Source organism: Triticum urartu, chromosome 6 (assembly GCF_003073215.2).
Source record: "Triticum urartu cultivar G1812 chromosome 6, Tu2.1, whole genome shotgun sequence".
NCBI lineage: Eukaryota > Viridiplantae > Streptophyta > Magnoliopsida > Poales > Poaceae > Triticum > Triticum urartu.
The window spans coordinates 426,485,470-426,500,217 of NC_053027.1; positions in this window are offsets into that span (position 1 = coordinate 426,485,470).

A 14,748-nucleotide genomic window follows, 5' to 3' on the forward strand; every position below is an offset into this window, starting at 1 on the left:
CAAGATACACCAAGCCGTGTACCAGCAACCCTGTTGTCGGTGTCAAAACCGGTGGATCTTGGGTAGGGGGTCCCGAACTGTGAATCTAGGCCGGATGGTAACAGGAGACAGGGGACACTTTCTTTTACCCAGGTTCAGGCCCTCTCGATGGAGGTAATACCCTACTCCTGCTTGATTAATATTGATGATATGGGTAGTACAAGAGTAGATCTACCACGAGATCAAGGAGGCTAAACCCTAGAAGCTAGCCTATGGTATGATTGTTGTTTATGGAGTTGATCGCCTATGGACTACAACCCTCCGGTTTATATAGACACCGGATAGGGTTAGGGTTACACAGAGTCGGTTACAATGATAGGAGATCTTGAATATCCGCATCGCCAAGCTTGCCTTCCACGCCAAGGAAAGTCCCATCCGGACACGGGACGAAGTCTTCAATCTTGTATCTTCATAGTCCAGGAGTCCGGCCGAAGGTATAGTCCGGCTATCCGAACACCCCCTAATCCAGGACTCCCTCAGTAGCCCCCGAACCAGGCTTCAATGACGATGAGTCCGGCGCGCAGATTTGTTCGGCATTGCAAGGCGGGTTCTTCTCCAAATCTTGTGTACCTATAGGGATAATGTCTGATTTCTGTAATGTAGTCCTCTTCGGCTTCCATGCCCAATAATGGCCGTCTTCCACGTGTTCAAAAAAATGCGAAAAGCCGGGGCGTTTTTACATCCACACCCCTAGCCGTATAAACGAGCCGCCTATTTAACGGGATGGGGATTTAGGTCCAAACCACATCTTCTCCTTTCCGCGAGTTATCATCAGAGTGCTTCCAGCAAAGGTCCATTCCAACATGACCAGCCGTCGCAGCTCCTCCCCTCGCCCCTCCGGTCCCAAACCCGGGGACTGGGAGAGTTGCACCATCCCGCATAGCAAGTTAGCGTCACTTCAGGCCAAGGGATTCCTCCCTCAGGCATACATGGTCCCGGTCCGAGCCGGTCTCGCCTCCTATAATGGCGGAAAACAAGCGGAGAGCACCCCCAATCCTTCTAAAGGAGAGCGGGTGTGCCTCGTCCACTATCTAATAAGGGGACTGGGATTTCCAATTCACCCGTTTCTCCGCGGGCTTTTGGAGTTCTACGGCCTCCAGCTGCACCTTCTCACGCCCGCCTCCGTATTGCACATCGCAGGCTTCGTCGCCCTTTGAGAGCTATTTTTAGGCGTGGAGGCTCATTTCGCGCTGTGGAAGAGGTTATTCTGCTTGGTGCCCCGTTCTGAAAAGGGGTCTATATATCAAGTGGGCGGAGCCGAAGTATGGCGCATCGCCGGGACCAGATACCTATCCGGAACCCCAAAGAAGGCGTCCGAGGACTGGCCTTCGGAATGGTTTTACATAGATGAAGTCTCGCTACCAGACCCTATCCGGGTCGGTCTCCCTGAGTTCAACAGTGCTCCACTGAAGAAACGCTTGAGCTGGCGTCTTCGGAGCTCTCAGAGAGAAAGTGACAGAGACGTCCTTTACCTGATGGGCCGGATAAGACTGTTGGCTCATTCCGGACTAACCATGATTGGAGTCATGGCCGCATGCATTATGCGGGGGGTGCAGCCGCTTCAGTATAGAGGCCACCCCATGTGGGATTTCAACGGCGAGGATGACGCCACACGTTACGGTCGTAAGGGGCCGGACTCAGTCGCCGCCTTGGTAAAGATCTTATCCTTTTTGTATAAGGGAGAAAAGGAGGAATTCCTCTGCGTTAATCCGCAGGCCGGATTTACTATGTACGATCCTCCAAGTTGGGTAAGTGAATAATTGCGCTTGCCTGTTTGTTCTATACTCCCACGGTTAAATATGTAGTCTAACGACTTCAGTGCAGGAACTGCGACAGGAGGTAAAGGATATAAACAGCCGCCCTCCATAGCCTGAGGACCCAGAACGGTCCCTCGATCCGGACTCCGAAGAGGATCCGGACATATCGGTGGAGCTTATCGACGGGGTGTTCCATCAGCTAAGCAAGGACAATACCTTGGTAGCCATCACGGCTGATTACCCAGGGTTAATCCCGGCCTCCCAGGTGACAGAAACCGGAGTCTCATTCCCTCGAGAGAGATTGCACTCTCGCGTGTTCCGGTGTTTCTGACGACAACCGTGTTTTGCAGGGGAGTTTTCCAAGGCAGGAGGCCGAACCTGCAGCGGCCAGCCAACGAGGGGCCGCAGGGCCCCGTGGGGAAAAAAGGAATGTAGTCCGGACTGAGATGCCGGTGCAAAGGTATAGTGCACCCTCTGTTTCCCTCGTGTTATTCTGTCAGGGCATATTAACGTTCGTGCTATCTTCAGAATGAAGAGACCTCGCCGGACTACATCCGGAGAGGTTGCCAATCGCGCCTCCACCAGCCAGGCTCCAACGGCTGGCCAGGAAGCGGAGGCGAGCACAAGGCGCGTACCGGACGCTCCTCCGACAGAGGATGAGGACAGGCTGTCTGCCATGAATTCTGAAGTGGAGAGTGCCATGAATCACAGGCGTCGCCGTACAGTTCTACGCGACACTTGTTTCTCCCAAGAGGCTTTAGATGCCTTTAATTCGGGAGATGCATACCTCCGTGCCGCTCAAAATGGTTTAGCCAGAGCCACGAAGCAGTATGTAAAAGACATACGGGCAAGAAAATTTTGGTCAAATATATATATACCAGTAGCCCCCGAGACTTGAAATAGTTAGAGCAATTGATTTAAGGATCTTTTAATATGCAGGTTCTTACAGAGAAGAATACTATACTGTCCCAGGAGCTGGAAAAGTGCAGGGCCCAACTAGAGGCCGCACTAGCCGCAGCAGGGGAGTCCAAAGAGACCCCCTCAGGTAAGATACACTTCGAAAGATTAGTATTGTGCGGTGTGGGTGTAAATCTGACAATCATATTGCAGATGGCGCCAGACTCGATCCGGACAAACAACAACTCTTACGCCAGCTAAAGGCCGGTGAGAGTATGTTGACAAGGGTGAGGCGAGAGAAGAATGATCTTCAGGATGCCAACACCAAGCTGGACGTCGAACTTAAAGATGTTCGTGGCCAGCTGTCGGACTCCACGAAGGAGAATCAGCGGCTTCAACGCGGCATTTTTAGTAAGTGCTTGAACGAACTTTGAAAAGAAAGAGTTCGGCGAAGAAGTCGACTAACAGAGTAATGTCTGTAGGTATGCTCATAGGTCGTCCTGCAGAGGAGATGCCCGGTTCTACGGGTGACCTTCTTCCCGAACTCATGCAACTGCACAAGCAAATTCGGCAGGCGATGCGAGGCGTTGCCCAAGCCTTATGGCCTGCCCACTCCATGCCCGAGGGCCTTGGAGAGCTTGCGGAGAAGCTGAAGGGAGCTCAGCGGCGCTTCCGGTTGTGGAAGATATCGGCCTGCCGACAAGGCGCTAGGGAAGCCTGGGCCATGGTGAAGACCCGTTTTATGAAGTCTGACCCAAACCACATGGCCGAGGTCGGACCAGTGGGGCCTAACGGGAAGGAGATCCCTGTGAGCTTAGTATACGGCCAAGTAGAGTTGGCCGCGAAGTATTCCCAGCAGGACTGTAAATTAGACAGCCTGTTAGATGGTATAGAAGAGGAATACAATCAGTCAGAATGACTATGTAATTTTGAATTAACATGTGTAATGCCTTCTAGCCGGATTGTAGATCGTTTGTCGTTGCCGACCTTTTCGCTTCGACCTCGGGACCTGACGGTCCGGAGTGTGTCCGAATACCATAGCAGTTATATAAGAACCGTGGTATGCGTGGAGACCAGGCGTAGGGGTCACTAGTGCTTTATCAGACAAGTGCCCAACTAGTTATGTTATATTACATGGTTAGTAAGAAACATCTTCCAGAGAGAATAGTTCCGTTAGGGGTTCCTTTCGCTGGGAGGCATGCCCTAAAGTGCATGTCCGGACTGCGTAAAAAGACACATAAAAAAGCATCTGGGGGCGCATATATAAAAAAAGATCATCTTTTATCTCACCGACCAAATATTCCCTTAAGAACGCTAGCTTTCGGCTTCACCCAGTCTGAGGTACACATCCGGCTGACCCGGCAGTAACAATTGTAGAGGTGCTCCCTTTACCACCTAGCCGAACAATCGGGAACGTAGGGGTAAGCACAGGAGCCAGGCAACCCAGCTTGGCCAAAACTTAAGTCATATCGATGCATATAATGGTGAAGAAAAAGGTACATGCGGAAGTTTGATGCATGTGTTGGGCGTGAAGCCCGTATAAATAAGCTTCTGTTAAAGAAGCCCCCAGGTTTAATGAGCGCGAGTGGCGCGTCACTAGATAAGCCTTTAAGGGCTATAAAAGAAAAGAGGGGAAGGAGAGAAATGTAAGACAGAAAAATGCAAAAAATGGACAGAGGAAGGAGACGAACACAGAGTCCTACGCTAGACATAGAATCTTCGGAGACGGGTGGCGTTCCACGGGTTCGGCTCGAGTCGGTTATCCGACGCATCTCGCAGGCGGTACACCCTGCCAGTCAGGACTTGGCCGATTATGAATGGACCTTCCCACTTGGGCTTGAGTTTGTCCTTTTTTCTTATCTGGCAGGCGTAGAACTAGTTCGCCAACATTGTAATTTTTGGCCCATACTTCTCTGCTTTGATATCTTTGGGCCTGTTGTTGATAAAATGCGGAATGGGCTTTTCCCACGTCGCGCTCTTCCTCCAGGGCGTCCAAGTTGTCCTGCCGATCAAGCTCGGCTTCTCTTTCTTCATACATGCGCACTCTAGGTGAGTCATGAATTATGTCGTAGGGCAGAACTGCCTCTGCGCCGTACACCATAAAAAATGGTGTGTATCCGGTGGTGCGATTTGGCATGGTCCGCAGCCCCCATAGCACGGAGTCGAGCTCCTCTACCCAGTGCCTGTTAGATTCCTTGAGGGACCGCACCAGTCTGGGTTTAATGCCGCTCATTATAAGACCATTTGCACGTTCGACCTGGCCATTGGTTTGTGGGTGATAGACGGAAGCATAATCGAGCTTGATGCCCATGTTTTTGCACCAGAGTTTTACCTCGTCGGCGGTAAAGTTTGTACCATTATCGGTTATGATGCTGTGGGGGAGCCATAGCGGTGTACCACCCCGGATATGAAGTCTATCACAGGTCCGGATTCGGCCGTTTTAACAGGCTTGGCTTCTATCCATTTGGTGAATTTGTCCACCATGACCAGTAAGTATTTTTTCCTATCGGTCCCACCTTTAAGGGGTCCGACCATGTCAAGCCCCCAGACCGCAAAAGGCCAGGTGATGGGTATAGTTTGGAGTGCGGTGGGTGGCATATGGCTTCGGTTGGCAAAAAGTTGGCAACCAGCGCATCGTTGGACTAAGTCCCGAGCGTCTGCCCGGGCCGTCGGCCAATAAAAGCCTGTACGGAAAGCCTTGCTAACAAGGGACCGAGCAGCGGCGTGGTGACCACTGAGTCCGGCATGAATTTCAGCCAGAAGGTTCTGCCCTTCCTCTTCGGAGATGCACCTTTGAAGGACTCCGGTAGTGCTTTTCTTGTAAAGCTCTCCCTCATGGACTCTATAGGCTTTAGATCGCCGCACTATGCAGCGGGCCTCGTTTTGGTCCTTCGGGAGTTCCTGCCTAGTAAGGTAGGCTAGGAATGGTTCTGTCCACGGGGCGATGACCGCCATTATTACGTGGGCTGAAGGTGTAATTTCATTGGCAGAGCCTCCAATTGTGTCAGATTGTTCGGCGTCGAGTGGTGCGGCTGGGTCTGGGCTGTTATTTACGGGTTCCCCCTCCCATGTTACAGATGGCTTGAACAATCTTTCCAAAAAGATGTTGGGGGGACTGCATCACGTTTTGCTCCGATGCGTGCCAGGACGTCCGCTGCTTGATTGTTTTCTCGGGCTACATGGTGAAACTCCAGTCCTTGGCGTCGAAGTCTCCATTTATTTGGGATATCGCGAGGTTTGTATCCCCGCATGCCTCTAGGCGCTGGATACCCATGGATACTGCTATCCGGAGACCATGTAGGAGGGCCTCATATTCGGCTGCATTGTTGGAATCCATGTATATGATCTGGAGCATATATTGGACTGTGTCTCCTGTGGGGGATGTCAGGACGACGCCAGCCCCCAGTCCGGCCAACATTTTGGAGCCGTCAAAATGCATAATCCAGTTTGAATATGTGCCGTACTCTTTAGGGAGCTCGGCCTCCGTCCATTCTGCGACGAAGTCGGCCAAAACTTGCGATTTAATAGCTCGCCATGGCTTATAGGTTATATCGAACGGGAGAAGCTCGATAGCCCATTTTGCAATCCGGCCCGTTGTGTCGCGGTTGTTGATAATATCATTGAGTGGTACTTCCGAGGCTACTGTTATGGAACACTCTTGAAAGTAGTGTCGTAGCTTCCGGGATGCCATGAATACCGCGTATGCAATCTTTTGATAATGCGGGTACCGTGATTTGCATGGAGTGAGGACAATGGATACGTAGTAGACCGGCCTTTGAAGGGGGGATTTTTGTCCGTCCGTTTCCCGCTCGACAACAAGCACTGCGCTGACAACTTGATGTGTTGCTGCAATGTACAATAACATTGGTTCGCCGGTGTTCAGCGCGGCCAGGACTGGGTTTGTTGCCAATATGGCTTTTATTTCATCGAGTCCGGCCGTGGCGGCCTCCGTCCACTCGTAGTGTTCGGTGCGCCGAAGGAGGCGGTAGAGGGGTAGTGCCTTTTCTCCCAAGCGGGAGACGAAGCGGCTTATAGCCGCCACGCATCCAGTTAATTTTTGTATTTGTTTGAGGTCCTTTGGGATATCCAATTGTGACAAAGCTCGGATCTTGGCTAGATTAGCTTCAATTCCTCTACCGGATACAATGAAGCCCAAGAGCTTTCCGGCTGGAACGCCGAAGACGCATTTTTCCGGGTTGAGCTTGATATCGTATTTTCGGAGGTTATCGAAAGTAAGCCTCAAGTCGTCTATTAGAGATTCGACATGTCTTGATTTGACGACCACATCATCCACATACGCCTCCACTGTTTTGCCGATCTGATTTGGCAGACATGTCTGGATCATGCGCTGATATGTTGCGCCGGTGTTTTTCAGCCCGAAGGGCATTGTGTTGAAGCAGAATGGGCCGTATGGTGTGATGAATGCTGTTGCAGCTTGGTCTGATTCTACCATCTTGATTTGATGGTAACCGGAGTATGCATCGAGGAAACACAACGAGTCGTGTCCTGCGGTGGCATCGATAATTTGATCGATACGGGGGAGGGGGAAGGGATCCTTTGGGCAAGCCTTGTTAAGGTCTTTAAAATCGACACATAGGTGCCAGGATTTGTCCTTCTTTGGTACCATCACCAAGTTTGCTAGCCAGTCCGGATGTTTTATGTCTCTAATGAATCCGGCCTCCAATAGCTTGGCTAGCTCCTCTCCCATAGCCTGTCTCTTGGGTTCGGAAAAACGCCGAAGGGCTTGTTTGACAGGTTTGAATCCTTTTAGGATATTTAAGCTGTGTTCGGCCAGCTTGCGTGGGATCCCTGGCATGTCTGAAGGGTGCCAGGCGAAAATGTCCCAGTTCTCTCGTAGGAACTCTCGCAGTGCGGCGTCTACATCAGGGCTCAGTCGTGCCCCGATGGAAGCTGTTTTATTGGGGTCCGTTGGATGGACCTGGAATTTGACTATTTCGTCAGCTGGCTTGAAGGATGTGGATTTGGATCTCTTATCGAGTATCACATCATCCCTGTTAACCGTGGAGCGCAGCGCAGTCAGTTCCTTGGCCGCTAGGGCTTCGGATAGTGCCTCAAGGGCTAATGCGGCCGTCTTGTTTTCAGCGCGGAGTGCAACGTCTGGATCACTAGCTAGAGTGATAATTTCGTTCGGCCTGGGCATCTTAAGCTTCATGTACCCGTAATGGGGTATTGCTTGGAAGATTGTGAATGCTTCCCGTCCCAGTAAAGCGTGATGTCCGCTCTTAAACTGGTCCACTTGAAACGTGACTTCTTCGGACCTGTAATTATCCGGCGTGCCGAACACCACATCTAGTGTGATTTTTCCTGTGCAGCGCGCTTCCCGACTGGGGATTATTCCTCTAAAGGTTGTGCTGCTTTGCTTGATGCGGCTCCAGTCTATTTCCATTTTTTGAAGGGTTTCCTCATAAATGAGGTTCAGTCCGCTGCCTCCATCCATGAGCACCTTGGTGAGGCGAAAGCCGTCCACTATGGGACTGAGGACCAATGCGACTGGTGCTCGGGCTGTTTAGAATTTAGGTTCATCACTTGTGTTGAAGGTAATAGCAGTGTCGCTCCATGGATTTATTGTTGCAACTTGATAGACTTCGGCGGGGCTGCGGAGTGTTCTTTTTCGCACATTGTTTGATGCGAAAGTCTCGAAGACTGTGAGAACGGTACTGGTGTCCTCGGGCTGGCTTTCTGCGGCCTCCAGGATTAAGAGGTCCTCGGCGATTTTGGCCACCTGCCGGAGTATCCAACATACTCTGAGGCTGTGAGTTGGTGTGGCGTCCTCTGTACTGTGAATTCTACAGGGTCCATCAAGCCACCTTTCCAGTACGGTTCCATGCCCTGTAGAGGGTTTTGGCTTTTTGGTGTTTATCCCGGGTGTCCTATGATGATGCACCCTCTTAGTTCGGACGGGATTACTATTCAAGGCCGGATTATCCCAAAATTTTATTTCGGTTTTCCAGGCGCTTTCCATCGCACAATATTTTTGTACTATGGATGCCAAGTCAGCGAAGCGTGTAATATCATGACGACTTACGGCGTTAAGGATTCCCTCGTCCGTGCAATTACTGCAGAAAATTGAGATCGCGTCTTCCTCGCGGCAATCCTTTATCCTGTTCATAACCAGGAGGAATCTGGCCCAGTAATGATGTACTGTTTCCTCGGGCCTCTGCCTGATTTGGGAGAGATCGCTTATGTTCAGGTGGGCGGGTGTCGTTGAATCTAAAACCTCACCTAATCCAAGATTCGGAGGCCGAAGAGTTTTCGAACTCTGAAGTTCGGATTCTTGGATGTTGTCCAACGAATCTAGCCCGTTGCCTGATCCTAAGCTCAGGTCTTGAGTTACATCCTCCCCTCTGCGGGTATCCGGCTTGGAGGAGTCGGGAATTCGGACGTAGCTAGTCCTTAAAATAGATGAAGGGTCGCCGCACTGCGCCTCTACCACGGCAACGTGGTGGGTGACTTAGGGAGAGTTAATTTCTCTTAGATCGGGTTTAAGCCCAACCTGGTCGTAATCCATAGCGACCCCTAGGGCGGCAATGCGATCCAAGAGCTCGTTTACGGAAGAGAGCTCCATTGGATCTAGATGCTCGACGAGCTCCGAGCTGACGTGTAGGTTGCTTTTGATGACCCGAGAGGTCACCGTCGGCGCAACAGCCGAACAGGTGGTCATGAGGAAACCACCTAGCCGGAGGGTCTGGCCAACAGCTAAGGCTCCCTTAGCAACGGCACCGTCTTTAAAGACGGGAAGAGGCATCCTTCCTGATTGTGACGGCACAGAGGAACTCTCAATGAAAGCACCAATGTCGGTGTCAAAACCGGCGGATCTCGGGTAGGGGGTCCCGAACTGTGCGTCTAGGCCGGATGGTAACAGGAGAAAGGGAACACTTTGTTTTACCCAGGTTCGGGCCCTCTCGATGCAGGTAATACCCTACTCCTGCTTGATTAATATTGATGATATGGGTAGTACAAGAGTAGATCTACCACGAGATCAAGGAGGCTAAACCCTAGAAGCTAGCCTATGGTATGATTGTTGTGTATGGAGTTGATCGCCTACGGACTACAACCCTCCGGTTTATATAGACACCGGATAGGGTTAGGGTTACACAGAGTCGGTTACAATGATAGGAGATCTTGAATATCCGCATCGCCAAGCTTGCCTTCCATGCCAAGGAAAGTCCCATCCGGACACGGGACGAAGTCTTCAATCTTGTATCTTCATAGTCCAGGAGTCCGGCTGAAGGTATAGTCCGGCTACCCGAACACACCCTAAGCCAGGACTCCCTCACCTGTCCCTCTAGTTTATCCTCCATCATAGTTTTCGTTGTGTCAGCGTTCTAGGAACGGGGGTCCCCAGACTTGCCTGCCTGCGGCCTGCGGCGTGGCTCAAAGGGGGGCCCAGCGCGGCCCATCTTCACCAACACAAACCCAAGACCCTCGCGAGGGGCCAAGCCTCGCGGGGCGATGACGCGGAGCTTCCTCAGGCACGGCCTCATCAGGCTGGCTCACGAGGAGGCGGAGAGACCAAGGCGGGGTACCTCACGAAGTGCCCGTGACGCAAGCCATGACGACCAAGGGCGCCAAGCGGGTGCCAGCCCGTGCAGTGTCCTCCTTTCCTCTTTGGTGCAAAGGGGGCAAGTGCAGCCGTGGAGTACCGAGGCATCAGGCAAAGGTTGCCATTTCGGTGCAGCAAGACCAAGACTGGGAGGACTGCAAGTCGGAGGTCATCGTGGAGCCCAACACGGCGTCATCACCAGAGCTTTGTGCAGGCGAAGACTACTTTTGTCAGGATAGCTAGTACTAGCTGTCCCCTTTCAAATTAGCCTGCCATTGTTGGCTCCCTTCTCGCTCGATATTTGGGAAGAGGACCAGGGCCTTTATAAATAGGACTAGCCACCCAAAAGGAGGAAAGAGATGGATCGATCGATCAATCGAAGGATCAAGGGATCAGAGAGAGAGAGAAGGGTGACTGAACTCCTCCCAGCGGTTCATCCCCCCAGCCAAGAACAGACCCTCGCGAGGCTGTTCTTCCTTGTATTGTTCATCATCATCAGCCCAAGAGGCAATCCACCACAGCACACACTAGAGTAGGGTATTACACCACAACGGTGGCCCGAACCAGTATAAACCTCGTGTCCCTCGTGTTATTCTTTCCATAGCTTAGACCTAGTGAGGCGGAGGGGTGTAGGTAGGTAGGAGGCGAAATCTCCATGCGCACCCCAGTGTTCGAACCTCAAGGGTCTGCCGGAACCCAAAATCCGACATTTGGCGCGCCAGGTAGGGGTGCGCCGGGATTCGTCTTGCACCACCCCGTTCTCCTCCGACCATCACGCCCATGTCTGACGCTCGTCGGGCCCGCGCCGAGCGCCGGGCCGCTCTCGCTTCCCGCGTCGCCCAGACGGCCCCTGTCGGCGGGCGTCCTCACCATTCCCCGTCACCTGCCGTTAACGCCGCCACCGGCTCGGCGTGGGACGAGCAGCAAGCATCGTCTCAGCATCCGTCCGTGCGGCAAGATGGGCGCTCCGCAACTCCCTCGCTCACCCCAGCTGGTTCTTCGTCCCGCGCGCTCCTCGCGCCCATGGAGGCTCGGGATGCACTCATCGCGGCAAACGAGCTCCTGTGCTACCGTCCCGTCGACGACGTCTATGAAAAATGGCTCGACCGCGTCGCCGAGCTCATCCGCGCCGCAGGGGGCTCTCCCGCGTCGTCCGTTCCGCTGCACCGCACCCCGCCCCGCGCGGGCGATGAAGCTCCGGCGGCGCCCCGGCCGCCTCCTCCTCAGGAAGGCGCCATGGCTCCAAGGCGCGTGGCCCCTGGGCGGAACCCGCTCCGTTAGGTGCCAGCGCGGCAAGAGCAGAGCTGTCAAGAAGTCCCTTGCCCGCAAGAAGCTGCCCGGGCGCTCCCTGCTCCAGCACGTCGCGACCATGCTCCTGCTCCCGCGCGTCAAGACCACGCGCTGCTCCCAGCTGCAGCGCGTGGAGACATGCAAGACCAAGTTCCCCGTCACCCAAGGCCTCCCGTGGCCACAGCAGGCTGCCGCGCCTTCACCGCCGAGCTACGCAGCGTCGCGTGGCCCGACAAGTCCAAGCCAGACCTGCCTCCTCGCTACGACGGCACGGCTGACCCTGCAGAGTTCCTCCAGCTCTACGAGCTGGGCATTGAAGCTGCCAACGGAGACGAGAAGGTCATGGCGAACTGGCTCCCCATGGCGCTCAAGGACGGGGCCCGCACCTGGCTCCTGAACCTGGCTCCAGGCACAATCTCCTCCTGGGACGAGCTGCGCACCCGCTTCATCGCCAACTTCCAAGGCACTCGTGACCGGCCACCCGCCGTGAGCGACATGCGCCGCATCAAGCAACAGCCCGGGGAGACCCTGTAGAAGTACATCCAGCGCTTCAACAACGCGCGCCTCAAGATTCCCAAGGTGACTAAGGAGGCCATCATCTCAGCCTTCTCCGACGGCGTGCGCGACGTCAAGATGAAGGAGGAGCTAGCGATGCATGAAGACCTGTGCACTTCCTTGGAGCTGTTCAACCTGGCAACCAAGTGTGCTAGGGCCGAGGAAGGGCGTCTCCCCTCCTCGAGCTGCCTGCCGCAGACCCAGAAGAGAAGAAGCCCAAGGCCAAGGATGTGAAGCACAAGGGGGTTGCCGTGCTCGCGGCAGAACCAGACACCAAGCGGGGCAGAGATCAGCCCGAACCTTCCAAGGGCAGCCTGTACTGTGTGTACCACGACCTCCACACCCACAACACCAACGAATGACAAGAGCTCCGAGCCGTGCGAGAAGGAAGGATCGGGCGTCGCCCTGACCGCGGTGACCGGGGCTACGGTCGAGGAGGAGGAAGGAACGCAGGATGCTGGGAAGACCGTGGCCCGCGCCAAGGGTGGCGTGATCAACCTCCCGAGGATCGCTGGCAAGACCCACCTCGTGAGGGAGACTGGAGGGATCAGCCTCGCGAGGATCGCCCGCAAGGCAACGCAGGCCTCCCACCGCTGCCGCCGCAGCCAAGGAGAAACGAGGACCGCCACCGGGACGAGGGGGCTGGGGGCTTCCAGGAGCCGCGCGCGATTGCCTGCATCCTGGGCGGGGCACAAGCCCCAGCCTCTCAGCGCATCTTCAAGCAGTTCGCCCGCGAAGTGAACGCAGTCCTCCCCAGGCTCGAAGCCACGCGCCCTCTCAGGTGTTCGGCGTGCGCCATCACGTTCAGCTCAGCAGATCAGCTCAAGTGTGCGGCTACAGCCGGAGTCCTCCCGATGCTCTGTTCCCCAATCGTCAGCAACGTGGAGGTCACTAAGACCCTCATCGATGGCGGGGCAGGGCTCAACGTCCTGTCCGTGGAAACATTCAACAATCTCCAAGTGCCCTACAGCCAGCTTCAGCCAACCAAGCCTTTCTCCGGTATCACCGACGACTCCACGTCCTGATTGGGTAGGTCCGCCTCCCTGTCACCTTCGGGGCACGCGACAACTACCGCACCGAGCTCATCGACTTCGACGTCGCTCACATTCGCCTGACGTACAACGCAATCCTTGGGTACCCAGCGTTAGCCAAGTTCATGGCCGTAACTCACCACGGCTACAACGTCCTCAAGATGCCAGGAAGCGGCGGAGCCATCACGGTGCCCTGTGAAGAGAAGGACGCGGTGTGTTCCCTGGAACGAGCCTTTCAGGCCGCGTCACTGGAAGACCCGGATCGCGGATGTAGGAGGCCTCCCGAGACCGCCCCTAAGAAGAAGAAGGCATTGTCCGGCCCGACCACTCAGGAGGCAGGCCCCTTTGGGCCCGCGCCTGCCCAGGGGGAACCTCCTTCCATCGCATAGGAAAGCGCGCCCGGCGCCCTCCTTAGGCAGGGCTCGGGGGCTCTCCCCTGGAGGGCCACCGACCTAGCTAGGGTCACGAGGGAGGCGCTTGGGCACCACATGGAGGCGTGTTTGGAAGCACGTTTCCCTCAAGAAGGAGCAAGGCAAGGAGATCCAGACCCTCAGGAGTTCGTCAGCAAGGCCATTCAGGAGCTACAGGAGTCAAGAGTCATGGAAGGCGGCGGCCGCCTACTAGCAGTGGCTCCCCATCCAGGCGAGGATGGTGGGCTGCGCGTCTGCATCGACATACCAGGGCTCAACCAAGTCGCCTCTCTAGAGCGCCTCTGGCCCTCGCGAGTGGGGCGCTGCGGAGGCCCACCCCACAGCTACGTTCGCATGCCTTACGGCTTGCCGAACGCGGCTGCCACGTACCAGCGCCTCATGAGGGGCATCACGGAGGCACGAGAGGTCAGGCGTTCCGCAGCCCTGGCGGGGATGGAGATGGTCCGCGAGGAGCCGCCAGCGCCTCCGGAGCTTCCCGAGGCCCCTGGGCCTGGGGGCTCATGAGGATCGGCTCCCGCAGCCCACCGAGTCTGCTACACCAATGCTCCTTCGTCCTCAACGTCATCAGGTGACATCTTTCGAGTTTCATTTCCAGCTGGGAGCGCCCCCTAGGGCTGCATTATTCCCAGGCCGCGTGGGTCCGTCCCTGCGGCGTGTATCCCTTTTTATTTCATGTTGTTAGCTTACCTTTTGGGGGCGCCCCTCGGGCTGGATGATCCCCAAGCCGCTCGGGCCAGGCCCAGCGGCATGTATCCCATTTGCGTTTATTTCCGGTTATGCGTTAGACCCACCATGCTTGATTATTTGATGCCGGTCCACGACACCTCTTCTTCTCCATGCCGACCACTTGCACGTTAAAGGGGGGGGTACCTGAGCATAGCGACTCAGGGCTCTTACTGGCTCTCCAGCCCTCACCCTTTGGCCTTGTCCATGGCATCGCGACCTGGCATACCAGCGACGGCTGAGACCAGCTCGAGGGCCGGGACCCGAGGACGTAGAGTGCCGACATCTATCCAAATTTGCAGGGACACATCACAAGATAAGGCCCAGTGCCAGGCGCAACCCGCCTAGAGGTAGGGCCCCGTGAGTCCCGCGCTGGCTCACGGGTGCCCAGATACACCTCGCCAGGCCCTACCATGCCAGCCACGTGTCAGGGTGGGGCTGTACACGCCCCGGGGGCTCCT